Genomic DNA, 6,545 nt, shown 5'->3' on the forward strand with positions numbered 1-6,545 from the left:
AACAAATGCAGTATTACAATTAATAAAATGCGATATTTTAAATTGTTTACCGGTACTAACAGCAAAAAATTCTTTTGATGGTGCTGAATGGGTACAGCAAATACATTTGGTATGGCCACACTTATAAAACCCAGTTGTTGACAACCAGGTATTTTTCTTACTCTCTGTTGAACTAAAGAGACTGGGCGACAATATGCTGGCTAAAGTGGGCGTCTTCCTAGACACAAACCTCACGTTACCATCAATAAATTTGGCAATCGAATTATCCGTCGCTAGCAATGGTAAGTATTTTTTAATAATGTTAACCATCTCTGTGTACTGGGAACTATACGCTGTAGAGAAAGTAATGGAGGATTTTTTAGATCGATCAAGGGGTTTGTTTCGGGTCCTGTTCTCACTAATAAGTTGGGTTCTGGGGATTTTATTGACAATGTTAGTTGCTCTATTGAGCATCCAAGGTGCATATTTTCTATTAGTCAATCCCTGGCATATTCTCTGATTTTCCACTACATAGTCAGTATGCTGTGAACAATTTCTTTTTAATCTTATTAGTTCACCTACTGGTATGTTTTTAATGATATGCGGGGCATGGCATGAAGTAGCTTCCAAAATTGAGTTAACTGCTGTTGGTTTAACATAGGGAGTAATGGCAACATGGGTTCCACTATTGAGGGTGACATCCAAAAAATCTATACTCTCCAAATTGATATTTGAAGTGAATTTTAAATTCATATGGTTTTCATTTATGTAATTATGGAAGTCGGTGGCCTGTAGTTCCGTCCCCTCCCATATCAGGAGCAGGTCGTCGATGTAACGGCCATACCACCTGATATGGGAGAGGAAAGGATTGTCGGGTGAGAACAAGAACGTCTCTTCCCACATGGCCATGTAGATATTGGCCAGGGAGGGAGAACACCTCCCCCCCATGGCCGCTCCACATTGCTGTACAAAAAATTTACTGTCAAATGTAAAGTAATTCTTCGACAAAAGAAAATCAACTGCCAGAATGATGAATTCCCTGACACAAGGTGTATAATGACTATAATTCGTCAAAAAGTATGATAACGATTTTAACGCAACATTGTGTGTGAGGGAAGGGTACAGCGAGACCACGTCACATGTTAACCATCGATATGTGTCTTTCCACGGTAAGCCGTCCAATAATGATACAACATGTTTAGTATCACGGAGATACCCTGGTAGGGCTTTCACTATGGGTTGGAGATGGTGGTCCACCCATTCACTGAGTCTCTCCGATAATGACCCTATTCCCGAGACTATAGGTCTAAGTGGGGGAGGAAAGATATTTTTATGTGTCTTAGGAAGAGAATGGAAAATCGGGACGATGGGATCCTTGACCATCAAATATTCAGCAATTTTTTGGTCAAAGGCTCCCATTCTCACACCCTCCTCAACTAAGTTTTTCAAACATGATTGAAATATTTTAGTAGGATCATTACTTAATTCCCTATATGTAACTTCATCTGACAAAATGAGAAAATTTAATTTCCTATAAAGACCAGCATCTAGCAAAACCACTGCACCACCTTTATCAGCCTGACGTATAATCAGGTCTTTGTTATTTCTTAGTTTTTTTAAAACTACAGGCCACCGACTTCCATAATTACATAAAACCATATGAATTTAAAATTCACTTCAAATATCAATTTGGAGAGTATAGATTTTTTGGATGTCACCCTCAATAGTGGAACCCATGTTACCATTACTCCCTATGTTAAACCAACAGCAGTTAACTCAATTTTGGAAGCTACTTCATGCCATGCCCCGCATATCATTAAAAACATACCAGTAGGTGAACTAATAAGATTAAAAAGAAATTGTTCACAGCATACTGACTATGTAGTGGAAAATCAGAGAATATGCCAGGGATTGACTAATAGAAAATATGCACCTTGGATGCTCAATAGAGCAACTAACATTGTCAATAAAATCCCCAGAACCCAACTTATTAGTGAGAACAGGACCCGAAACAAACCCCTTGATCGATCTAAAAAATCCTCCATTACTTTCTCTACAGCGTATAGTTCCCAGTACACAGAGGTGGTTAACATTATTAAAAAATACTTACCATTGCTAGCGACGGATAATTCGATTGCCAAATTTATTGATGGTAACGTGAGGTTTGTGTCTAGGAAGGCGCCCACTTTAGCCAGCATATTGTCGCCCAGTCTCTTTAGTTCAACAGAGAGTAAGAAAAATACCTGGTTGTCAACAACTGGGTTTTATAAGTGTGGCCATACCAAATGTATTTGCTGTACCCATTCAGCACCATCAAAAGAATTTTTTTCTGTTAGTACCGGTAAACAATTTAAAATATCGCATTTTATTAATTGTAATACTGCATTTGTTATTTATACCATCACTTGCAATACTTGTCGTATCCAGTATGTGGGCTGTACGAGTGGGCCACTGAAGGTTCGTATTCGCTGTCATTTGTCTGATGCCAAGAATAAAGATGCGGTAAATGTCTCTATGGCCTCAAGACATTTTCAAAACGTACATGGCGGCGACTGCAGTGCCTTCAGTTGCATGGGCATAGAGAAAGTTCTTAAACCTGTACGTGGGGGCGATCATAAAAGAAAACTCCTCAACCGAGAAACGTTTTGGATTTTCTCGTTGGAGACCCGGGTACCAAAGGGGTTAAACAAAAGACTTGATGTGATTTGTCAATACTGAAAATGTGTTATGTTAAAATATAGGGTCAACTTGTTTATGAATAATAGTCCTGCTCCCACTGTTCCTCAACTTTTCCTCTTTTAATTGTCAATACAGTTTTTAATATTTGATCTTTAGAAATGTGGTACAAGGCATTTTAGACATTTTGTTTTTTTTGGCGCAAAAATACCAGAATTGTGACCCAGGTTTGTTAAATTCCCCCCCCCCCCCAGCAAAAAAAAAAATGTACTAAGCTCCGCAGTCCCCCCAGGCATCTTGTGCCGTGGTCTCTCCAGTGCTGTACCCCTGTTTGTTTACAGGGGCAGGGAAGCTGTGCTCTCGCCGCTTCTGCGTCTACCTGACCCCATTACCAGCAGGAGGGACATGGTTACGCGTGGGCCTGTCTGACTGTCCGGAAGATGCATGAGAAGAGCTTCCTTGTCCCTGGCATGGAGAAACCGGGGGGCCGGATAGTGGGAGGGACCAAGGAGGTAAGTACATGTTTATTTCTTTATGAAGTGCCCCCAGCCTCATCGCTAATTTTTGGTAATCTCGGAACAACCCCTTTGACTGCTTAAAACTCCATGACCTAAGAAGGCTCACGAATTGAGCCCATTTCATACAGACATGCCGATTGCGGGTGTTAACCTTTTAATAGCTGCCAGAAAAGCCAGTGGCACATTGTAATAGATGATGTGGAAAATCCACATACACTACCTACTGTAGTTTATGATGATCAATCAGACAACAAAAAACAAAAAAGTTAAAATAATTTAAAGAATTATACTCGTGTATAAGCCGAGTTTTTCAGCACAAAAAATGTGCTGAAAAACGTCCCCTCGGCTTATACACGAGTCATATAGTCATAAAAAAATCTTTAAAAAATAATAAACTTATATACTCACCCTCCGGTGGCCCTGACCTGCAGCGCTGCTCCCCCGATGTCCGCGCGGGTCCTCTTCTTGCTTCGGCGCCAATCTTCTGTCTTCACTAACTTTGTGCCGGGCGCTGCCATGTTTTTCCTCCAGGCGGGGCCTTGTATGACGTCAGCAGCGGCGCGTCATACTAGGCGCCGTCCAGGGGAGAACAATGGCGGCGCCCGGCACGAAGTTAGTGAAGACAAAAGATTGGCGCCGAAGTCAGAAGAGGACCCGCGCGGACATCGGGGGAGCAGCACTGCAGGTCGGGGCCACCGGAGGGTGAGTATATAAGTTTTATAAGTTTATTATTTTCTTTTAATGCTGGTCTGGCTGTATACTACTGGGGGCAGTGCTGTATACTACTGAGGGCAGTGCTGTATACTACTGGGGGCAGGCTGTATACTACTGGGGACTGGCTGTATACTACTGGGGGCAAGCTGTATACTACTGGGGGCAGTGCTGTATACTACTGAGGGCAGTGCTGTATACTACTGGGGGCAGGCTGTATACTACTGGGGGCAGGCTGTATACTACTGGGGGCAGTGCTGTATACTACTGGGGACTGGCTGTATACTACTGGGGGCAAGCTGTATACTACTGGGGGCAGTTCTGTATACTACTGGGGACAGGCTGTATACTACTGGGGGCAGTGCTGTATACTACTGAGGGCAGTGCTGTATACTACTGGGGGCAAGCTGTATACTACTGGGGACTGGCTGTATACTACTGGGGACTGGCTGTATACTACTGGGGACTGGCTGTATACTACTGGGGGCAGGCTGTATACTACTGGGGGCAGGCTGTATACTACTGGGGACAGTGCTGTATACTACTGGGGGCAAGCTGTATACTACTGGGGGCAGTTCTGTATACTACTGGGGACAGGCTGTATACTACTGGAGGCAGGCTGTATACTAAAGGGGGCAGTGCAGTATACTACTGGGGGGAGTGCTGTATACTACTGAGGGCAGTGCTGTATACTACTGAGGGCAGTGCTGTATACTACTGGGGGCAGTGCTGTATACTACTGGGGACTGGCTGTATACTACTGGGGCAGGCTGTATACTACTGGGGGCAGTGCTGTATACTACTGGGGGCAGTGCTGTATACTACTGGGGACTGGCTGTATACTACTGGGGGCAGGCTGTATACATACTGTGGGGGTCTGTGACTAATGCATTTCCCACCCTCGGCTTATACTCGAGTCAATAGGTTTTCCCAGTTTTTGATGGTAAAATTAGGGGTCTCGGCTTATACTCGAGTATATACGGTAATACCTAAAATAAATAAAAGAGTCATTTTACATATATCAGGCCAACAATGGACCATAAAAAGCGGCCACATAAATTCATCCGTATCCTGATATTACCCCCCCCCCCCCCATCATCCTATCCTCAGATCACCTATGCTGGCTCAGAGATCTTAAGTGCAAGCACTATGTGTAATTTCTTCTGGTTTCCCAAGGGATAGAGGCCCATTAGGAGAGTTAGGGAAAGCAACAGGACACTTTCATCCTCCATTATAAATGTGACCATAGACTTATGCTGACTTTTAATAGAAGTGCATAAACATTAGGCTCATGTATACAATCATGCCTTACTAGTGTCATTCATTGCAGGTCCTGGTTATACAGTTAAAGGAACGCTCCAGTCACAGCAGATTCAGTGAATTATGCAGCAAACATACCTTGAGAATGCTGTAGCTACACTGATGCAGGACCATGTCTTGGTTAATCAATGAGCTGAGTGGTTTTGCTGAAAAAAAAAACAGTTATAACTTTCAGGACCTTGGGAAAGCTGGGGGAGGCTGCCTGCCTACATAAACACATTACACATGGAGCTTAGTCAAGACATGACTAATCAACCTTAGCAGAATGGCTCATACACAGCAGCTGGGGGATGGTGCAGCAATTGATTATTCTGCCTTCAGGCACTACCCAGGCATTACATCATCCTGTAAAGCAGTGAAAACTAATGTACGAATGTGTGAATAATATCATTGTTTTATCAGCAAAATCACTCAGCTCAGGTATTAAACAAGATATGATCCTGCAGCAGTGTAGCTACAGCATTCGTAAGGTATGTTTGCTTCATAATGCATCACATCAAATGGTAGGTTTCCTTTAAGGTCGGTTATGCACTGAGCAGAATATCCCTACTTCCATATAGCAGAGTAAGGAGGGTATAAAGCAGGGGTTTATTGATCCATAAATATTTGTATTTTTTATGTATTTACCCATCTTTCATATGAATGAGAACTTCCCATAGACATTTTTGTGGGTCCAGGATGCTGCTTTGGTGTACCAGCACAGCTTTATTCCAGGACTGGTTTGCATTTGCATCCCATGATGCATTACTTCTTCTTTGTGCTAATAGCCAAGGAGAGCAGCAGGAAAGCCTGCTATGTAGAGGAGTTGTACAGATTTCTTTTTCATTGAAGACCATTTAGAATATCCTAGGATGTTCTTCATATATAACTGCCTGATACTTGTGATTGTACTGTGTTACCTCCCTGAGGTGGATGTTGTTTTAGTATGTTGTTACATTTTTGAAAATCTTTTAAATTAAGAAAAAAAAATTGTTTAACTTTGCATCTAGAGGGCAACGAAATAAAAAAAATTTAGTTCAAAATGAGTCAATGGGATTTGAAGGGGAGAATCTATGGCAGATGTAACTGTCAAAGGAGTACAAAGTTATCACATGGATCCCACTTTTTGCAGAATTTTTAATTGCACAGAATTAGTAAAAAAAAAAAAAAATGTCCATAATCCAACAAAATAACAAAAAAGTAGTAAAGAGGCGTAAAAAACAGAAGGTAAAGGAGAACAAGGGAGGGGTAAGGGAGAACAATGTCTGCCCATTCTGCCACATCTGGTCCCACCACAAACAGCATCTTACTTGTACATACTTTTTGATGTGGGGCAGAATCTGAGTAAATATCTCCCATGTG

This window comes from Engystomops pustulosus, chromosome 4, assembly GCF_040894005.1.
Source record: "Engystomops pustulosus chromosome 4, aEngPut4.maternal, whole genome shotgun sequence".
NCBI classification, from domain to species: domain Eukaryota; kingdom Metazoa; phylum Chordata; class Amphibia; order Anura; family Leptodactylidae; genus Engystomops; species Engystomops pustulosus.